A 23,684-nucleotide genomic window follows, 5' to 3' on the forward strand; every position below is an offset into this window, starting at 1 on the left:
AGTCTCAGACGAACTCCTCTCCTGCATATCAAGTTGCATTGAGTAAGCCTGCTAATTTCTTGTAGATTAGATATTGACTCCAAATGCCACAGTAAGCTGTTCATTTGGTACAGTTTCTGGTTACCTGAGGGAGAGGGTGACTTTTAAGCTGGTCTGGTTTCTTCTCTCTGTATAAGCCTTGATGAAAAATTCTTCTAAAACTCAGGAGTGATTTAATGATTGGTATCAGTTGTGAGAGTGGCGCAGGCTCCTTCATTAACAATTGAAAAAGAGCAAAAGCAGAGAAATACTTGATTGAAATATTCCAAATTGCTTCTTCTTTCTTTCCCTGCATCTATTGTAGGCCTTTAGCCTCCAGTCATACAGGAACAACCTTGACATTAATCATTACACAAAGGGAAAAACCATAATTTATAAGCTTAATATATCATTTGGAGTGTTAAATCTAATTGTATTTATATTCAAATTTTAAGTCAGTTATTACCCTGGAGTAGTAATTTATAGACTTCTTCTCTGTGGCCTAGAAAATATAGCAGAAAAAATGAACCTATGTTTTTATTTTATGCCCAAAGAATAACCTTTAGGGTGAGGGTTGTAATTTCTGGGTGGAATATTTAACGTAATTACATTCAGATTCAATAGGGAATCTTTTAGAAAATCACTGCTTGGAATGCAGTTCTATAAATGCTGTATCTTGAGCCAAATTAAACATGTAAAATGCCAAGTTCTCAATCTAAAGAAAAACGTTACCATCTGCTGTAATTATATAGAATGAGAAAGATAGTGAATGTTTTCCCATTTATTGAACACAAAAGAGACACTTCTTTTAAAACAAATTGTTGGGCCTTGTTGGTTCAGATTGTGATGTTTTCACTCAAGCGGAATAATGTCTACATTCACTCAGTGTTATGTATTAGGTAGTTAAGTATACTCAGTTTACAAAAACCTTGCAAATGTTTCTTGGCCAGAGGGAGAGTGAAATGAAACATGATTCTCTATGTAATCAGTTAAAAATATCCAAACTGACAGTTTGCTTGGGTGACAGTTTACTTGGGATTTAAGCATGTCTCTAATGAGGTATAAAAGTAGTTTCACTCAACTCAGAACTTAACAATGAAGACAATTTATACTTAAGGAATTTAGACTTAAGTTAGAAATATATATTTTCCCCAACATTTTTAAGTTCTGAGGTAGTATAGAAAGAGCACATTTTTATAAACTCTTTCTAAGGAAAGAAATTTTATTGACATTTTGTTTTAAAAATGGATGACATAAACTACGATCAAATTTAAATACTACTTATCCATGAAAAGAAGCATTATATTTGATTGTTGTTGTTTAGTCACTAAGTCATGTCTGTCTCTTCTGAGACTCCAGAAATCTTAGTCTGCCAGCCTCCTCTGTCCCTGGGATTTTCTAGGCAAGAATGGAGTGGGTTGCCATTTCCTTCTCCAGAGAGTCTTCCCAACCCAGGGATCAAACTAGGGTCTCCTGCATTGTCAGGCAGATTCTTTACTGCTGAGCCACTGGTGAAGCCCATTACATTTGATAGGTGAGTGCAAATTATCCAGACTTCCCTAAAACATGAATAATAAAAGAAAGGCGATGCTTCTCATCCCTAAAGTAGGCCTTGTATTTACACACTTTCTGTATCAAAATGAAGTATGGATCCCACCAAATCCACTGTACTTTATTCTCAATGCCACTGGGCATTTCTCACAGCTGCCTAAGCTGCCTTCAGTAAATTGTGTTTTCCTACAACACACATTTCTCTCTTTCATACTACAAAATACATTATTTATGTGTATGCCTAATTCTGTTATTGGAAAAAGTAAGTTAATTTTTAGAGTTATTGATTTTATTTTGTCAAACATATGTTGCTCTTTTCTTCTTGTCACTAAAACAAAAAGAACTATGGAAAAAACAAACAAAATCAATATTTCTCTACTAACTATGTTACTTAAAAATCACATTTGGTTCAGAGAAATGCAGGATATGAGGTAGGATCACATGGAAACCAAATGTTTTAGGCTTCTTCTCCAAACCAACTTTCCCTAACCACCCTCACCCTGCTTCTATTAACTACCATGCCAGTGTGTTTCAAGGATACATGTTATTGCATGTACTCCATTTATTATAATTATTAGTGTCCATGCTATTAATATTTCTGCCATATTGCTAGCTTATTAAGGACATTAAATTGCACAGCTAATGTTGAATATATGCTGTCCTGAGCATAAAAGAAAAGGAATATTACTCTTTGTACTGGGGTGAATTTTTACATTAAGGAGTAAAGGGGTGAATTGTTCTAGATTCTTCTTTAGAATTGACTCACACTGATTTTCTGCATGAACTGGGTTCCTCTCTTTAACCTCAGTGTAGAAAGATTTGGAAGGAAAACAGGAAAAAATATGTATAAAACACAACATACACAGGTCTGATCTGTGCCAAGGAATACATCACAAAAGGCTAACAGTAATATTAATGATATAACCTCCTTGTTATTGGGTGACTACCTTTGACACGTGTTATAAGTTATATTAATGACAACCTTCTTAAATAGGTGGTTTTAGGCTGAAAATATCATGCTATTTTTTTTTCATTCTGCAACAGAAGAAGGGAATTAACTTGTTTCTTTGTCTTTGGGACCTGTTACACTTATCCATGTAGAAAACCCTGAGTTCTCAATTGCTCTGTGTAAGGTTTATAGTTCTAGGGCAGAAAGGGGTAAAGGTTTAATTCAGGGGAAATGTTCGCATCTGGTATATTGAACTTAAGACTGAAAAAAAAAAACAACAACCTCGAATGAAAGGGATTTGATAGTAGAGTAAGAATGGAAATTTATGGTGGGGTCTTGATCCAGGGAGTTTAAGTTTCAGTGATGGTTTAGTAAAGCAGATAATATATTCAAAGCTGCACTGCCCCTTTTTAGATTTGAACTGTTGTCTTAACAGTTACCGACTTAACAGATAACTATAAAAGATGACAATGCAAAAAAGCAAAATGGCTGTCTGGGGAGGCCTTATAAATAGCTGTGAAAAGAAGAGAAGTGAAAAGAAAAGGAGAAAAGGAAAGATATAAGCATCTGAATGCAGAGTTCCAAAGAATAGCAGGAAGAGATAAGAAAGCCTTCCTCGATGATCAATGCAAAGAAATAGAGGGAAAGAACAGAATAGGAAAGACTAGATATCTCTTCAAGAAAATTAGAGATACCAAGAGAACATTTCATGCAAAGATGGGCTCGATGAAGGACTGAAATTGTATGGACCTAACAGAAGCAGATGATATTAAGAAGAGGTGGCAAGAATACACAGAAGAACTGTATAAAAAAAATCTTCATACATCTGTGTCTCTTTTGCTGTCTCACATACAGGGTTATCATTATGTGGGAGAGGGAGCGGGTGGGATGATTTGGGAGAATGGCATTGAAACACGTATAATATCTGAAGGGTTAATAGGGTAGCAGAGATGTGCCTGCAAAGGAGCCTCTCTGCTAGGGCTGGACGTCCTTGCAAACGAGGCATTCTGCCAAAGAGTCTGGACACAGTCTTGAGTTTAATGGTCCCTTGAAAATGAGGGAGCATTCCCTTCTTGTGATAAATAAGGAATAGAGGGCTTTGTACAGACTCTGCAGTAGACTAGGATTTTACTCCCCTTTGCTATACAATAACATGTATGCACCCGTGCTGTGCTGAAAAGGCTTATTCATGAAGTCTGGAATTCTGTCTAGGGGGCTTTTATAATAAACGGCAATTAGTTTTTTTGCCCAGTTCTGTTCCTCTGGCCAGAGTGTGCATGTCGTCTGTCTCTTGTGTGTGTCTTGTTCTGTGTCATTTCGCTCGTAATCTCCAACATCATCATATATGAAACGAGTCACCAGTCCAGGTTCAATACATGAGACCGGATGCTTGGGGCTGGTGCACTGAGATGACCCAGAGGGATGGTATGGGGAGGGAGGAGCGAGGGGGGTTCAGGATGGGGAACACGTGCATACCTGTGGCAGATTCATATTGATGTATGGCAAAACCAATACAATAATGTAAAGTAATTAACCTCCAGTTAAAATAAATTAATTTATATTAAAACTAAAAAAGATCTTCATGACCAAGATAATCACGATGGTGTGATCACTCACCTAAGCCAGACATTCTGGAATGTGAAGTCAAGGGGGCCTTAGAAAGCATCACTACAAACAAAGCTAGTGGAGGTGATGGAATTCCAGTGGAGCTACTTCAAATCCTGAAAGATGATACTGTGAAAGTGCTGCACTCAATATGCCAGAAAATTTTGAGAACTCAGCAGTGGCCACAGGACTGGAAAAGGGCAGTTTTCATTCCAATCTCAAAGAAAGGCAATGCCAAAGAATGCTCAAACTACCACACAATTGCACTCATCTCACATGCTAGGAAAGTAATGCTCAAAATTCTCCAAGCCAGGCTTCAGTAATACATGAACCGTGAACTTCCAGTTGTTCAAGCTGGTTTTAAAAAAGGCAGAGGAAAAAAAAAAAAAAAGAGGAACCAGAGATCAAATTGCCAACATCTGCTGGATCATGGAAAAAGCAAGAGAGTTCCAGAAACAACATCTATTTCTATTTCTGCTTTATTGAATATGCCAAAGCCTTTGACAGTGTGGATCACAATGAACTGTGAAAAATTCTTCAAGAGATGGGAATACAGACCACCTGACCTGCCTCTTGAGAAACTTATATGCAGGTCAGGAAGCAACAGTTAGAACTGGACATGGAACAACAGACTAGTTCCAAATAGGAAAAGGAATATGTCAAGGCTATACACTGCTTATTTAAATTATATGCAGAGTATATCATGAGAAACACTGGGCTGGAAGAAGCACAAACTGGAATCGAGATTGCCGGGAGAAATATCAATAACCTCAGATATGCAAATGACACCACCCTTAAGGCAGAGAGTGAAGAGGAACTAAAAAGCCTCTTGATGAAAGTGAAAGAGGAGAGTGAAAAGGTTGGCTTAAAGCTCAACATTCAGAAAATGAAGATCATGGCATCTGGTCCCATCACTTCATGGGAAATAAATGGAGAAACAGGGGAAACAGTGTCAGACTTTATTTTTGGGGGCTCCAAAATCACTGCAGATGGTGACTGCAGTCATGAAATAAAAGACACTTACTCCTTGGAAAGAAAGTTATGACCAGCCTAGATAGCATGTTCAAAAGCAGAGACATTACTTTGCCAACAAAGGTCCATCTAGTCAAGGCTATGGTTTTTCCTGTGGTCATGTATGGATGTGAGAGTTGGACTGTGAAGAAAGCTGAGCACCGAAGAACTGATGCTTTTGAACTGTGGTGTTGGAGAAGACTCTTGAGAGTCCCTTGGACTGCAAGGAGATCCAACCAGTCCATTCTGAAGGAGATCAGCCCTGGGAGTTCTTTGGAAGGAATGATGCTAAAGCTGAAACTCCAATACTTTGGCCACCTGATGCGAAGACCTGACTCATTGGAAAAGACTCTGATGCTGAGACGGATTGGGGGCAGGAGGAGAAGGGGACGACAGAGGATGAGATGGCTGGATGGCATCACCGACTCAATGGATGTAAGTTTGTGTGAACTCTGGGAGTCGGTGATGGAGAGGGCGGCCTGGCATGCTGCGATTCATGGGATTACAAAGAGTCGGACATGACTGAGCGACTGAACTGAACTGAACTGATAACAGATGACACCTTGTCCAAAAGTGAGAGGGTTTTGTTTTGTTTTTACTGGTGAATGGCTATTTTATAAGGCATCAGTTTATGGAAACACATGAACTTTATCAAAGTGTGAGTTTGTGACTTGCTTCAACTTGACTTTGAACTGTTTAGGTACAATTATTGATATATATATATATATATATATATATGTGTAACATGTACATATGTGCTAAGATATACATATATATGTATGTGCTGATACATTTATTAGCAAGCAGATATTTCTGAGGAAATATTTAGGATACTATGAAAAAGAGGCTTTCCATATTTACAATCTTAGGACATCAAGAAATGCGACATTTTATTTGTTGTTTTTGTTGTGCTTTTAAGCCTAAATGCGGCAGGTAGAGTAGATGATTTGTGTGTCCCAGAGGACTAATTGGTGAGGTTCTTGATTTTAGTTATAGACAGTGCTACAGCAGCTGGGTGAAATGGCATTTATTATTTGTGACCACAGGGGAGCAATTTAAGGGGTTATCCTTGTATTCAAGTAGCTTATACATAGGCACAAGAGATAACATCCTCTCATCATACAATCAAGTTGGCCTTGGGTTGATTAGTTGAATATGTTTGGACACCTGACCATAAATTAGGCCTAAATTAGTCTTTGAATGTATGTGGGAAAACTAATCTTCAGGGTACACTAAGAGACCCATTACAAAAGTATCAGTGACAGCTTCTTTTCAGAAATCTACTGAAAAATATTCTCCATCTGATGCATTTTCCAGTGAAGAAAGAATGAATCTAAAAGGCAGGTTTCACATGCATAAGCAATTCCATACCAGAGAAAGGAATGTATGAAAAGACCTTTTTAAGAGTGGATGCCATGTTAACAGGCTGACTTATGAATCAATTCAGCTCTGGAATTTTAGAAATATGGAGAGTAGAGGATAAATTAATACTCAAATTGACTGATTTAAATAACCCATATGAAAAAGGACACATAAAATAAAACCTGATATTTGAGGGCCACAAGGCTATGGTTTTTCCAGTAGTCATGTATGGATGTGAGAGTTGGACTGTGAAGGAGGCTTAGCACCGAAGAATTGATGCTTTTGAACTGCGGTGTTGGAGAAGACTCTTGAGAGTCCCTTGGAAGGCAAGGAGATCCAACCAGTCCATTCTGAAGGAGATCAGCTCTGGGTGTTCTTTGGAAGGAATGGTGCTGAAGCTGAACCTCTAGTACTTTGGCCACCTCATGCGAAGAGTTGACTCATTGGAAAAGACTCTGATGCTGGGAGGGATTGGGGGCAGGAGGAGAAGGGGAAGACAGAGGCTGAGATGGCTGGATGGCATCACTGACTCGATGGACGTGAGTCTGAGTGAACTCCAGGAGTTGGTGATGGACAGGGAGGCCTGGCGTGCTGCGATTCATGAGGTTGCAAAGAGTCAGATATGACTGAGTGACTGAACTGGACTGAACACTTCTAAACAGTTAAGGCTATGGATTTTCCAGTAGTCATGTGTGGGTGTGAGAGTTGGACTGTGAAGAAAGCTGAGCACTGAAGAATTGATACTTTTGAACTGTGGTGTTGGAGAAGACTCTTGAGAGTCCCTTGGGCTGCAAGGAGATCCAATCAGCCCATCCTGATGTGAAAAGCTTACTCACTGTAAAAGACCCTAATGCTGGGAAAGATTGAGAGCAGAAGGAGAAGGGGGCAACAGAGGATGAGAGGGCATCACCGAATCAGTGGACATGAGTTTGGGTAAATTCTGGGAGTTGGTGATGGACAGGGAGGCCTGGTGTGGTGGAGTCCATGGGGTCGCAAAGAGTTGGACACGACTGAGCAACTGAACTGAACTGAGCATTTCTAACTAGTAAAATTTGCCAGAAGGCAGCCATTTGTCAGTTGACATTGTCTGAATCTTCTAATTATAGAAATTAAAGAATGACAAAACTAACTCTTTGGGAGATTCTTTCAATTCTATTAAAGCATGTTTGTCATGGACCCTAGGTGACCAGTATTAACTGACCAAAGGATATCTATTTTCCTTTATTTCCTACCTGTAAGAGAGAAGAGTATTGCTTCACCAAAAGAGAACTACTAATACATTTTGGGAATATCTTTGAATAGATAAAACCTCTTGTTTTTAATATCTTCTTCTAAACTTCTTCCTCTGCTGATTCATCAGCCTGTGGAGCTCTCCCTATATTACCGGAGCAAAGAAAGGGGGCATTTTGGAGAGATTATATATTACCAGGGAGGTGAGAGAGTGACACCCCTAGATTCCAATGCATGAAGCCATTTTCTTATTTTTTTCTATCCCCATTTTAAACAGTCTTGAAGAAAACTATACCCACCAAGAGACAGGGAGAGAAAACTTACGTGAAAGTCAGCTCCAAACCATCTGCTTCTCTTTAAAGCTATCCTTAGTGCAGAAGTAACACATTGGGGGAAATTTTTTAAATGGCCATAGTATGCAAAGTCCAAATAATTTAGACATATAAATTCCTATCAAAATTACAATGAGATTCTTAACAGAAATATAAGAAAAATCCTAAAATTTGTATGGAAGTTACGGAGTAAAGGGAACCGTCATAGTGGGAATGAAAATTGGAACAGCCACTGAGGACAATATGAAGGATTGTCAACAAAATACTACCAGATGACCCAGCAGTTCCACTCCGAGGGGTACAGCTGAAAAACAAAGCCCTAATTTGAAAAGATTCATACACCCTAATGTTCACAGCAGCATCATTTATAATTTCCAAGATATAGAAGCAACCTAGGCGCCATGTATCTCCATATCTTCTGTATACACACACATACACACACACACACACAATGGAATACTAAGCAGCTATAAAAAAAAAAAAAACAACAATGGATTTTGCCATTTGCGGCAACATGGATTATACAGAGAAAGATAAATACTGTATGGTGTCACTCATATGTGGAATCTAAAGCACAGCAGGCTAGTGAATATAACAACCAGGATACCACAAATACAGAGAAACAAACTAATGATTATCAGTGGGGATAAGGAAGTGGAGAGGGGCAATCTAGAAGTAGGGGACTAAAAGGTACAAACTACTAGATGTAAAATATATCCTTGTAGCTTATCTTATAGCACAAGGAATATAGTTAATATTTTATAATAATTATAGATGGAGTAAAAGCTTTCAAATTGTGAATTACTATTTTGTTCTTCTGTAATATAAAATATTGTACATCAACTGTACTTCAATTAATATTTTAAAAGTCCCATAAATTAGTTTTAACATAAACATTACTGAGATTAAAAAAATTTCTCCCTTTAATCATAATAACAGCAATTGTGGTATAATGCTAAAATATTTTCAAGAGAGGCATTATCTAGGAGTACATTTTGACGTAGCTTAACCAGGGGTGCATTTGTTTGGAAAAATATGTCATTTGTACACCTATATAAATGAGCTGAGAGATCTTAATAACCAAAATATTCTGGACGTTTATCATGGGTACAATGATGCATAAAAGTCAGGTCGATTCTCTACAGAATTCAGAGAAGACCAAAAAGAGAAGTTGCTTAATTTGAACTTTGAAAAGGATGGAAAAATTTTTCTCTTGCCAAAAGAAATAGAACATAAAGAATGGGAGAAAAGAAAACTGCTGAGAAAATTTGGAGGGCGGCTGTGAGTAAGGGGTACCTCTTTCATGAATGTTCTCATAGGCCATATTAAGTAAATTTCACTTTATTTTGAAGACAATGGGGAATCACCATATGGATTAAAGCAGGGGAATTATATAATATCAACTTGGAATATCTCTGACAGCAGTGTAAATGATTGATGAGGATAAAGTCTAGAAGTAGTCCTCTAGGGAAGTGATGGGTGAGGTATTATGTGGTCCTAGACCACAAATGGCAATAGAAAAATAGAAAAGGAGAAATGTATGAGGTTATAAATGGACAATATTAGTGAGAATAATATCCCATACACTGGTGAGAGATATTAAGGAAAACTAAACATTGAGAAATAGATAGTTTTCAGGAGACTCAAAACATGAAATTGATAGTAGCAGATGCCAGGCAGAAAGAAAATTAAGTTGGGATTCAGGAATATAAGGGGCTTCCCAGGTGGCACAATAGTAAAGAATCCACCTGCCAATGCAGGAGACACAGGAGATGGAGATTGGGTCAGGATGATCCCCTGGAGAAGGAAATGGCAACCCATTCCGATATTCTTGTCTGGGAAATCCCATGGACAGAGGAGCCTGGCAGGCTATAGTCCATGGGGTCACAAAGACACGACTGAGCACATGTATGCCACCTCAGGAATATAAAGGAACTAAAACTTATTATGCATTTACTGTGTGTCAAGTGCCACACTAGGTTACAATCCTCAAACACATTAGCACTACACACAGATATGCATGATCAGGACTGTTCGTCAACTGTACATGTGATAAAATGGTAGCTCAACTATTTCAAAAGGCTCACCGAGTCTCACAGATCACAACTGCTTAGTAAGGCTTAGTAAGTTGTCTTTATGATTGCCAGTGTAAGATATTATGGTCCTAATTTAGAAAAGCATTTCTAAAAACGAAAAATGACTCCATTCAGAGTAACTGATTACATACAGATAAATTCTGATTAGGTAGCCAAAGTAAATTGAATGTGCACTATTTTTCTGAGTACTTGAAAATCTGATAATGAGGTTTCATTTTTTTCATGCTGGATCCTTTGAAATAGATTCCAAATAAAGAACAAGAGTAAGAGAGGGTAGGCAAATTTTAAATGTTGTGTTCAAATCAGAGTTTCCTTTTTTTTTTTGAACTGTGAGCGATACTTAAATCTATACTATAGCAATTTCCTTATGTATAAACTAGGAATACTAATTATATACAAGGGGCTTCCCAGGTGGCTCAGTGCACTGCAATCCGCCTGCAATGCAGAAGATGTGGGTTTGTTTCCTGGGTCAGGAATATCCTCTGGAGAAGGAAATGGCAGTCTACTCTAGTAATCTTACCTGGAAAATCCCATGAAGAGAGGAGCCTGGCCGGCTACAGTTCATAGGGTCTCAAAAGAGCAGGACAGTACTAACACTAATCATACACAATTTAGTCTTAGTTGTAATGTGCAACTTAAAAAGTCTAGTTAAAGTTTTGGCACAGTTTGCCCTCTACAAATATTAAGTTACCTTATTCCAGATTAGCAGAAAAATGTCCTGTTTCTTATAAAATACTACATTACAGGACTTTTGGAAACACAATCACGTTTCCTTTTTCTAAATTTTGGCTTACAAATTTTATACATGCTGAAATAACACTCTACAATAACAGTAGGAGAAAGAGACTGATTCCTAAGTAACAACATGAGAATCCCTGGTGGCTCAGAGGTTAAAGCGTCTGCCTCCAAAGCAGGAGACCCAGGTTTGATCCCTGGGTAAGGAAGATCCCCTGGAGAAGGAAATGGCAACCCACTCCAGTATTCTTGCCTGGAGAATCCCATGGACAGAGAAGCCCTAGTAGGTTACAGTCCATGGTGTTGCAAAGAGTCGGACACGACTGAGTGACTTCACCTCAAGAAAAAAAAAATGGCAAAAATATTCCCCAAATAAACAGATATTAGGTTGGGCTTTTTTTTCATAACTTCATATATTCTTTCCTTAAGCAACTAGCTGTTTTCTTCCTTTATATAAGCTTTTAAATATTATATACATATATGTGTGTGTGTGTGTGTGTGTAGAGGAATAACTTTTAATGCATAAAAGAATTAATTGGCATTAAACAATATTGCTACCATATAGCATTTACCATATTTGATAATAGCTTTCTTTTTATGAATTTCATTCTTAACAATGACATTGAAACATACTTTTTAAGAAAAAAGGAAATGGCAGATCCAATCACTTTAATTTTTAGAATAATTCTTGTTTTTATTTCAAGCAGATGTCAAAGCTTCGGCATAAAAAAAATTTAGTATTATTTTTCTTAAAGTTTAACTCACAGCATCTGGCTTCTTTATCCAAAAATCCTCAGCCCACTAACATGACAGCTATCATTAGGAGAGTTTCCAAGCTTCCTTGCAACACAGCGAATTTATATGCTATTGTTTTGAAGGAAATCACAGAAAATATTTCTTCCAGGGTTATGCATTTACATGACCCAGAAAACATTTCAGGTGAAAATTCTTAAAATCTTTCTTGGAAGAGACAGGAAATATTTCCTTAGTGGAAGCCGTCAGGAGAAGTTACATTGACTGAATAAAATTTTTAAATGATTAAATATTAACTAAACCTATCATGAAGTAGAAAAATATACATGCTTATATGGTTGTAAAACAAATTATTTGGGATACTATTTGAATTACTGAACTCTTTTTTCCTCTCATAATTAAAGTATCACATAAGGCTCAGTACTGAAATACATTACAGAGCTCTTTTCTGGAAATTTCTCATCGATTGAGAAGAGAAGTTCAATGAAGTAGATCTAATTCAAATACTTGCAGATAGTTAATAATTAGGCTTTTCTGAAGAATTTTCTCTTTAATTGGTCATTTAATTGAGGTTCAGTGAGTGGCTATGTCTCTAATTTTAAAATGAAATTTTTCAAAAAAGAGTGATTTATATAGCATCTTCTATATCCCAAGCAATGGCACCCCACTCCAGTACTCTTGCCTGGAAAATCCCATGGACAGAGAAGCCTGGTAGGCTGCAGTCCATGGGGTGGCACAGTTGGACACTACTGAAGTAAGAGCAGCAGCAGCATATCCCAAGCACAGTTTTTGTTTTTTTGTTTTTTTGTTTTTTTTTGGTTGCAGGAGGGATATTTAGATGGATTACAGAACCGTTATTTCAAGAAACTCACAGCCAGTGGAGAGGACTAATAAAGCACATTGATTTTCTAGTCCTCTTGAAATAGCACCACTTGACTTTTGAATAGTGGCTGTAGAAACCATAAACTAGTTTCTGAACCAATCTGGTTCTGGTTTGCATTGTTGATACTGTTTGAGATTTTTTATCCTTGATAAGGAAGAGCTGGCTCATCAACTCTATTCTGCTGACCTTTGATATATTTTCTTGACCGATGTTCAGGAAGATTTGAGCTACAGTTTGACAAAGAAAGATGAACAAATGACAAATATATGGTGAAAATCCCTAAAGGAAAATAAAGTCCTTAGGAACCCAAAGTCCAAAAATAGGGAAGAGTGGAGAAATCCTGTGAAAATTTATGTTGAAGATAAATCTAAGAGCATGGAATCTCTGCTTTCCAACTGAAAAAGGAGCTTGTTCAAGAACAAGGAGAACTGAGAAGACTGTGTTTGGAGAGCTCAGACCATGACTGAAGGTTGGACCACCAGAGTCAGAGGTCATAGAAAATGAAAGAATAATAATGGCTTACTTTGTTATAGGACTGGCTAAATAAACTTGGGGGACTACTCAAGGCAATATGTCTGTGGGAAAAAAAATTATAAAGCTAATCCAGTGAAACATAAGGATATCATCAATAATCAAACGCAGTATACAAGAGAAATAAACAAAAACATAAATAATTTTTTTGTTTTCAATGTTTTTATTGTGGACAACCTAAGAATAGTAAATTCCTATAAATATGCATTTCTAAGCAACAGAGGGAAACATTTTCTTATGGAATAAAATTGTGATATATCACTTTAGTTAGAATATGTTAAAATATTTAGACCTGTGTCAGAGGGACTCCATTACTGATAGTCACGTGGAAAACAGAATATTTTAAAATTTACTTTCTTGCCTTTTGCTGCTACATTTTTTGTAGAGCATATCATCTGTACATCTAAGCAGAGAAAGAGATTTCTGCTATAAGGATTATGTTACTCTGCACATTTTGGTTAGAAAATAAAAGTTGGGAAAGATAAATAGAAAAAACACATAAAAGCCAAAAAAAAAAAAGAATGAAAGAATGAAAAGATCTCTTTGAAAGAAAATCAGGGAGTGAGACAAAAAGGAAATTAACAGAAGAACCCCCTCTCCATTTAATTTGCAATTATTGTTAGCTAAGATATCCTCCTAAAATTACACAGAAATAACAGGATGGAGTGTAGGAAATTACTTGTGGCTTTTAAAAATGTCCACTGCAAAGAAAATGTGTTTCAAAAAACACACAAAACAAAAACAAAAACCTTGCTTCATGGATCTCTTGTGTATCATGGGTTTTCCCATGATAGCCTGAAAATGCATTCAGTTCCTAGCCTTTCAAAAAGAATATTTTACCGCACCACTAATTACAAAGTATTTTGTTCAAGAAAAAGGGGTGAGAGCAGTTAAAATATCCCCATCTGTTTCAAGAATCTCATTAAGGTGCTTCTATACTAGTTCACTGAGAAATTATTTCATAAAAAAATTATACCACAGCATATTTTACATTAACTGGAGCACAGTATGAGTTGGAAAGAGAGACAGGCTTTGGAGATAACTGATTTGTTTGTTTTAAGTAGTAGACGCGTCCAGGGCATTGCACTGTATAGCATTAATGTCAGAAATGTCAACACATCGACAAATGCTGGTATAGAGCACATTTCTTATGTCTGGGTTTTCTGTTCCCTGAATTCCTCTGCTTCCTACTGGAGGACTTTTATTTGTACTCGTATTAATCAGGTTAGCCTTTCTCAGACTTTCTCTATACGTAGGTTAAAGTGTTTCAACCAAGCATTTTTAAAAAGTAATAATAGTATCTGTTTTTACTATTTTGAGGAATATGTGCATTTAGCAGTGTGATGGTTTAAGTCTGTTTTTCATTTTTGTTTTAAATACAGCATTGTATGTATGGTAATTTTCCAGGAAGTCAGTGTGTCTGATTTTGATATAATATAGTGAGCACACACTCTATACTTGGGCTTGAACAAGTAGTTTCCAACAAAGCTGGGGCAAAATTTTGTTTGTTGAATTTAGGAATGACAGAAATACAGGTACTGAAATGAGTGAAATATGTTGTGCAGTTTGTCACACTGATATAAATATTCAGTCTGAATTAAGCATATCAAGCATAGGATTTAAAATCAAATATAATGATCAATGATAAACTACCAGTTTGTGTGTGTGATTTTTTTTTTTTTTACTATTTACCCCTTTTGTCTAACTGTTTCCTTTTGTCCCTTTAGTTATATTGGTGAGAGGAGTGAGGGGAGGAGATGAGAGAATGTACACATAAGCTAAAAACAGTTGATGGTTTTTAGGAAGACTACCATGTCTGATAAAATATAGTCATTAATTTGTGTGAGTGTAAGAAATAAATTATCAATATACTTTTATAATAATTTTCAATTGATTTCTGAAGCCCCATGTGAATAGCATAGGGCAAATATTCATAGGTATTTTTAAAGAAGAAATTAAAGGATCATACACCATGATCAAATGGTGTTTATTTCAGAGAGGCAGTGATGGTTCAAAATCTACATATTAAGCAAAGTAATAAACCACAATAATAAATGAAGGATAAAATCATGATCACATTTGATGCAGAAAAAACTTCTGACAAAATTTAACAGCCGTTTATGATGAAAACTCTCAACAAGGTAGCTATTGAAGGAATGTTCCTCAATAAAGTTACTGCAATATATGACAAGCACACATCATACTCAACAGTTAAAAGTCAAAATCTTTTCTCTAAAATGATGAACAAGACAGGGATTGCAACTCTTGCCACTTCTATTCAAAACAGTATTGTAAGATATAGCCAAAGCACTCAGGCAAGAAAATAAAATCCACATGGAAATGGAAAAGAAGAATAGAAAATGTTGATACATTTTCTCCCTTACACAATCATCATGAAAATTAACTGAAACTCTGGATTAGTTTTTAAAGTTGTTCAAACAAATGTGAATAGCCAATATTTGTTTTTGAATGAACATTATTGTTATTGTATAATTAATACATGTTCACTGGAGGATGTTTAAATAAAAAATGTAATGACAGAAAAAATAGAAAACTATTGGCATTTTTTTTATTGTTTATTTTTTCTCAGTAATTTTTTCTTTTTAATGAAGAATGTTGCTATTTGGAAGGACTGAAGCTGAAGCTCGAATACTTTGGCTACCCGATGTGAAGAACTGACACATTGGAAAAGATCCTGATGCTGCCTGATTGAAGGCAGGAGGGGAAGGGGGCAACAGAGGATGAGATGGTTGGATGGCATCAGCCACTCGATGGTCATGAGTTTGAGTACACTCTGGGAGTTGGTGATGGACAGGGAGGCCTGGCATGCTGGAGTCTATGGGGTCGCAAAGAGTCGGACATGACTGAGTGACTGAACTGAACTGTATTAAAGATGTATTTATTTCCGTTATTAAAAAATAAGACCCTATATCTGATTTTCCATCCCCTTTGGGACATTTTGTAGTAGTTCTTTTAACACAATTATGTTGGAGTATAAATACCTTCATTGAAAAGTGTATTACTTTAAATGTTTTTATCTGCTTGGTGGTCATTTTATTTTCTTTGTGTTTGTTATATAGAAATATCACTATAGTATATATGTCCCATGTGAATTTATTCATATTACTCTGCTACCTATTCATAACCTTCCTGGATAAGTTCTGGAATCTCTGTTCTCATGTTGTCTTTGAGTAGTGTATGGCATTTATTCTCATTTTCTGTGAACTTCCTACTAGATAAAGTTTATGTTTTTTTAAAAATTCTGTCCTCTGTCTTTCACATTTTCTAACTCCCAAGGGATGCTGGGGCTGCATCTCCACAGATAATACTTTGAGGAACAAAGCTCAATATTCTCTCCTGTCTTTTGTTTTTATAATTCATTGTGGAATTTTTAAAAAGGTGACTGATTATGTTTTTCACCAAATCTGTACCATCTCCTGTAAGCCTTATTAATGCTATTGTCAGGTAAGTTAGCCTTTCACTCAGGTAGCCCATATAATCAAGTTACATTGATAATATCTTTCAAATAATTTTAATTATTTTTCTACTTTCTTAATTCATATTAATGTTATATTGTTCAGTCCTTTATCTTTTCATGTTCCCTTCATTGAAATAGCCTCTTAAATTACCCCTCTATGTTTCAGCCATAGCAACCATTAAGGCCACTGTTCAGTGTGAGATATTTGCATAACTGATACTTTATAAGATCAAACTTTTCCCTGCCTTTATTATTAAATTAATGCATTTCAAAAAAATAAAATAAATTATCCCTCTATTTTATCCAACCTCTTCTAATTCATATTTGTCACCACTGTTCTCATTCAAAATTACAAATATGATTTTACCAAGGCTTAAAACCATTCCATGGAGAAGGAAATGGCAACCCACTCCTGTATTCATGACTAGAGAATCCCATGGACAGAGGAGCCTGGTGGGCTGCTGTCCCTAGGGTCGCACAGAGTTGGACACGACTGAAGCGACTTTGCATGCATGCATGCATTGGAGAAGGAAATGGCAATCCACTCCAGTATTCTTGCCTGGAGAATCCCATGGACAGAGGAGCCTGGTGGGCTGCCATCTATGGGGTCACACAGAGAAGGACACGATTGAAGAGACTTTGCAGCAGCAGCAGCAGCAGCAGAAAAACCATCCCATATCTTCCCATTGTTTATAGGACCAAAAGCAAAATAATATATATTTCTACATGTTTTGGCTTAAACTGCCGGAATCACCTCTAATAACTGCTGTTACAAAGTTAATAAAATGAACAAAATGTGATTTAACCTGAATTTCCTCCCCCATTCCAAATACAAGTAAACTATCTACAGGTTATGGTACAAGAATACAGCGATTGAGGATCACTGTAAAAACAAAAAGGATGGATGAAAGTAGAAGTCGTTAAAGATTAAAAATTTACATTTTGGTTTGTGTATATGAATATGGTTGTAGAAAAAAATACAGAATAGCCTCATTTCTTCTGTTGTATATGGTTTATTATAGGTTTGCCACAATAAAAATCCAGTCAATTATAAAATTATTTTAATGAACCATGGCTAAAGAATCTATGTAGCTGTGGATGATTTTAACATCCAATCTACAATGCAATGAACAAATTGATACTTTACTGTCAGTGAAAATTTAACTGACTATAAGTTCAGAACTCAGATCTATCCTGTCCATCTTCATTAATCCAACTTGGTTGGTTTAGAAAATTTCCCATCCTGAACTAATTTCTTATCACCATGAAAGGAATTTCATATGTTGATACAATCTAAGAATGCATAAAGTAAAACTCATTATATGATTACTCATTCCATAAAAACAATTTTACATTTCAGTTATTTTTATATGAGTATAGTTATTCTCTAGCCTAATTGTACAAGAATGTTAAATCTGCTGTTCCTTTATAGTTGTTTTTTTTTTTTTTAGATACTTGACTTTTACTGAAAAACAACACCAAGTGATATTTATATCAGTTTCCACTGTAATTAGTACACTGAAATGGAATTTGAAAAAAGTCAGGAGACACAGAGACATTCTACAGGTATGCAATATAGTGCCTGAAAATAAGGAAAGAATAAACATGTGAAAAATAATACATTGCCCATCATAGAAGAAAAACTAGAAGAAATTGTTGCTGAATGTCTCAAGTAGAACTTTGTTTTTTACAAGTGTGCTTGTCTTACTGTTTTAGAGAAGATTGTGTATTGGGAGATGGTTGAGCAAAATATACTTTACTTTCTTTCCTAAAATAATATTCTAGGAAGCCATGTGCATGTGTGTGCCCTGTGCTCAGCTGTGTCTGACTCTTTGCGACCCCATGGTCTGTAGCCTGCCAGGCTCCTCTGTCCCTGGGATTTCTCAGGAAAGAATACTGGAGTGGGTTGCCGTTTCCTCCTCCAAGGGATCTTCCTGACCCAGAGATCCAATCTGTGTCTTTTGTATACCCTGCATTGCAGGTAGATTCTTTATTGCTGAGCCATCTGAGTAGACATGAAAGATATCAATCACTGTTAATTAGCTTATTTTTAAACGTACTTCTCTGGTGGCTCAGATTAAAACAGTCCATCTGCAATGCAGGAGCCCTGGGTTCAATCCCTGGGTTAGGAAGATCCCCTGGATAAGGGAAAAGCTACCCACTCCAGTATTCTTGCCTGAAGAATTCCATGGACAGAGGGACCTGCTGGTCTACAGTCCATGGGGTCACAAAGAGGTGGAAATTACTGAGTGACTGTCACACTTTAAACATTACTAGAGAATTGCTTTTTCAGGAGGTCTCTTTAATTCAGTCCCCAGCAGATAACTTTTTCCATTTGCTACTGTGGGCTTTTAGACTAATCCCTCCTAGTTTCTCACCTGGAGTTTTGCTATAAGTATTTTGACTGTTCTTGCTCAAGCTCAATCCATTCTTCTCACTGCCATCAACATTATATTTCTTAAACTCAAATAGAAGAATGGGGTTCATGTATAAGCTCTGTTCCATAGGTGTGTGTGTGTTACTCGCTTAGTCATGTCTGACTCTTTGTGACCTCATGGACTGTACCCCGCCAGGCTCCTCTGTCCATGGGATTTCTCAGGCAAGAATACTGGAGTGGGTAGTCATTTCTTTCTCCAGGGGATCTTCCCAACCCAGGGATTGAACCTAGGTCTCCTGCATTGCAGGCAGATGCTTTACCTTCTGTGCTACTCGAGAAGACCATACCTAAATTTTTGGTGTTTAAGTCTTCCTAATATTTGGCCTAATTATAAATTCACCTTTATGTTTTACCATTTCTTCACCTTCTTCTAAGGGTGATGAATTTTTCACCATTCTTTAATGTTACTAAAGCCCCTGGCTTCCCATGTTGTGCAGTGGTTAAGAATCTACCTCCAATGCAGGAGATAAAAGACAGGAGGTTTGATCCCCGGGTTGGGAAGATCCCTTGGAGTAGGAAATGGTAACCCACTCCAATATTCTTGCTTGGGAAATTTCATGTATAGAGGAGCTTGGCATAGTACAGTCTGTGGCATCCCAAAGAGTCAGATATGACTTAGTGACTGAGCATCAGTGCACTTACTTTTTAACAATTTTTATTAGAATATTGCTGTTTCGCAATCTTATGTTTTAATGCACTTATTTTGTCTCAGTAATATTCTCCCTTCTTTTCTCCTTCATCATATAAAATTCAATTTAAATTCCATTTCCTCTTCAATGCATTCAATTTCTATCAAAGACAGTATAGGAAAACATGCTTAGTTTCTATAGTTCCATAGAACTTTTATATCTCTGCCTCTCTTCTCTGTCTTTGATTTTCTTGTTTTTACACACTGAACTAAAAGTCTAGACTTACATGCATGATAAAGTATTATTGAATTTTGTATAACTCAAATTTATCTTAAAATACTATAGAATCTTCCCCATGTTTTGTTTAAGCTTTACCAAGAAAATGAGAAAATATATTTCAAGTTCTTTAGTTTCAAACAATTGTAAGTGGATTAAAATCTTGTTTAATCTCATTACTTGTATAGCTTGTTCAGTTTCTTGGACTAAATTTTGCAACATCAATAGTGTATATATATGATATATAGAAAGTTTAGACCATTTGTTTTCCAGACATAATGTAATTCTTGGCATCTGCAGTTTTTTTTGTTATTGTTAATATTCACGAGCTTTTTGAGATTATATCTGTTCCTTCAGTTCGGTTCAGTTTGGTTCGATTCGGCTCAGTAATGTCCAACTCTTTGTGACTCCACGGACTGCAGCACACCAGGCCTCCCTGTCATATTAAAGGAGAATTGGAAAAGTTAATTTCAGGTCATCATCAGGACATATAGTATTTGCTAACTTTGTTTTTTCTGCTCATCTCTTCCCTTCTCTTTCAGTAATTCAGAACTTCTGAATCAGAGAAATGTTTCATACCTATTTAAAATTTTCCATTTAAATAGTTTGGCGGTAAACTCATTTTCTCTCTTCTCCATCTGTAAAAGTCTATTTATTCATCAAAATTTATTTCAATAGTTACATCTTTATGAAACCTTCCCACATTTAATGTGGAAAGAGTAATTTTTTCTCACTCTCATAGACTTTTGCACAGAAACTCCACTTATTTCTAGTAAGCACTTTGAAATGCTTAATACCAAGTTTGTGTTGGCAACATATCCTCTCTCAATCAGTCAGTTCATTTGCTCTGTCGTGTCTGACTCTTGGCGATCCCATGGACTGTAGCACACCAGGCCTCCCTGTCCATCACCAACTCCTGGTGTTTACTCAAACTCATGTCCGTTGAGTCAGTGATGCCATCCAGCCATCTCATCCTCTGTCATCCCCTTCTCCTCCCGCCTCCAATCTTTCCCAGAATCAGGGTTTTTTTCAAATGAGTCAGTTCTTCAAATCAGGTGGTTAAAATATTGGAATTTCAGCTTAAGCATCAGTCCTTCCAACGAATATTTAGGACTGATTTCCTTCAGGATGGACTGATTGGAACTCCTTGCAGTCCAAAGGACTCATAAGTGTCTTTTCCAACACCACAGTTGAAAAGCATGAATTCTTAGGTGCTTAGCTTTCTATATAGTCCAACTCTCATATCCATACATGAGAACTGGAAAAACCATAGCTTTGACTACATGGGCCTTTGTTGGCAAAGTAATGTCTCAGCTTTCTAATATGTTGCCTAGGTTGGTCATAACTTTTCTTCCAAGGAGCAAGCGTCTTTTAATTTCATGGCTACAGTCAACATCTGCAGTAATTTTTGAGTCCAAGAAGATAAAATCTGTCAGTATTTCCATTGTTTCCCCATCTATTTGCCATGAAGTGAGGGGACCAGATGCCATGACCTTAGGTTTCTGAATGTTGAGCTTTAAGCCAGCTTTTTCACTCTCCTCTTTCAATTTCATCAAGAGGCTCTTTAGTTCTTCTTCGCTTTCTGCCATGAGGGTAGTATCATCTGTATATCTGAGGTTATTGATATTTCTCCCGGCAATCTTGATTCCAGCTTGTGCTTTCTCCAGCCCAGCTTTTCTCATGATGTACTCTGCATCTAAGTTAAATAAGCAGGGTGGCAATATACAGCGTTGACATACTCCTTTTCCTATTTGAAACCAGTCTGTTGTTCCATGTCCAGTTCTAACTGTTGCTTCCTGACCCGTATACAGATTTCTCAGCAGGCAGGTCAGGTGGTTTGGTATTCCCATCTCTTGAAGAATTTCCCACAGTTTGTTGTGATCCACGCAGTCAAAGGCTTTGGTACAGTTCATAAAGCAGAAATAGACCTTCTCTACTGGAGTGGATATTTCTTGAGGAAGATGTCTTTATATTAGTTTTCTTTTACTTAATTCAATCTGCCAAAAATATTTAGAAGTAGTCAACAAGGAGTTTAAAATGAAGGCACAGTATTTTAGCTCTGAAATGTCTTTTGCTAAATTAGGAATATTTCAGCAATTCTTCAGTCAAATACTTATTGAAATCATCTGGGAATCTTTTTAATGCCCATACCCCTCCTTTTATAATAGCATTGACTGTGCATTGGTCACGTTGTATAGAACTATTTCAATAGGTTGTATCATATGCCATTGATGAGGTTAGCAAAAGCCAATACCAGGTCCAGTTTCCTACTGTCACAATGCTTTTACAGTTCTACCCAGCCATGTGCAAGAACCTCTCATAAGGGGCTTTTCTACAGGGCTTTTCCCCATAAAGCATCGCAGAAAGTTTATATCAGAATGGTACTATGCATGTTTTGGTTAGTGAACTACCAACACACTACTACTACTAAGTCGCTTCAGTCGTGTCTGACTCTGTGCAACCCCATAGATGGCAGCCCACCAGGCTCCCCCATCCATAGGATTCTCCAGGCAAGAACACTAGAGTGGGTTGCCATTTCCTTCTCCAATGCATGAAACTGAAAAGTGAAAGTGAAGTCGCTCAGTAGTGTCTGACTCATAGCAACCCCATGGACTGCAGCCCACCAGGCTCCTCTGTCCATGGGATTTCCCAGGCAAGAGTACTGGAGTGGGGTGCCATTGCTTTCTCCGGAACTACCAACATACTATATACTAAATTTCTTCACTCTTTCATATAATAACAGTAATTTTCTTGTGAAATATTTCCAGATAGATTCTGAATTTTCTTCATGAAGAAAATTATATTTGGAGATGCATTTTAGTATTTATAATCTCATTGTCTTTTTATTTTTTCAAGTTTATTTATTTTAATTGAAGGATAATTACTTTACAATATTGTGATGGTTTTTGCCATACAGCAACATGAATCAGTCGTATAGGTATACATGTGTTCCCCCCCTCTCCTAATCCTGAACCCCCTTCAACCTACCTCCCCACCCTATCCCTCTAGGTTGTCTCAGAGCTTTGGCTTTGCTGCACTGCTTCATGCAAGGAACTTTCAGGGTCATCTGTTTTACTTATGGTCATGTATATGTTTCAAGGCTGTTCTCTCAAATCACCCCACCCTCTCCATCTCCCACTGAGTCCAAAAGTCTGTCCTTTACATCTGTGTCTCCTTTGCTGCTCTGTATGTCAGACCGTCAGTGCCATCTTTCTAAATTCAGTATATGTGTGTGTCACCTCATTTTAAGGTTAACCTAAATGACTGTATACTGCCTTTTTTTTTTTTTTTAAAAAAAAGGTAGGCTTTCTGTCCTTGTTTTCAGTTCACCCTAGAAAGTCTGTTGAAGTCTTGAGGGCTCAAGTGCTGATTTTACCTAATCTTTGAAACTTGTTTACTCTTGTTGATAATGGCATCAGGATATATATCCTTTTTTGGACCACAGATGGAATTCACAAATCACCTTTAGGGTCCTTCAGTAATAGGCATTTTCTCTCTTGACATCAACAATTGGCTGATGCCAATATCCTATTGCCTCCTTTTAAATTAAACTCTGTATTTTGTGCTGCCACATGGAACCACTTTAAGCAAAAAAAAAAAGAGAGAGGCTATGTGAGATGCTGTTCAAGACATTCATTTGATGAAAACTTTGGAGGATGGTTTGAATGTGGATGAAAGAAATCATTTGCTTTGGTGAGGTTTCTTACCAAATAAATATAGAACTTAGAAACAGGGAAAAAAATCCTCATAATGCTACTTTTACTTTATTTTTTTCCCCAAGCACTAAAAAGCAAGAGAAATATTGGCA

General features: G+C 36.8%; 1 non-coding gene across 1 annotated transcript; it reads left to right on the forward strand.

Annotated features, from left to right (window-relative positions):
• The first annotated feature begins 11,026 nt into the window (after positions 1-11,026).
• TRNAW-CCA (transfer RNA tryptophan (anticodon CCA)) lies at positions 11,027-11,098 on the forward strand. Its single transcript has one exon. It is a non-coding gene; the product is annotated as a tRNA-Trp (tRNA).
• The last annotated feature ends 12,586 nt before the right edge of the window (positions 11,099-23,684 follow it).

This window comes from Ovis aries, chromosome 9 (assembly GCF_016772045.2).
Source record: "Ovis aries strain OAR_USU_Benz2616 breed Rambouillet chromosome 9, ARS-UI_Ramb_v3.0, whole genome shotgun sequence".
NCBI lineage: Eukaryota > Metazoa > Chordata > Mammalia > Artiodactyla > Bovidae > Ovis > Ovis aries.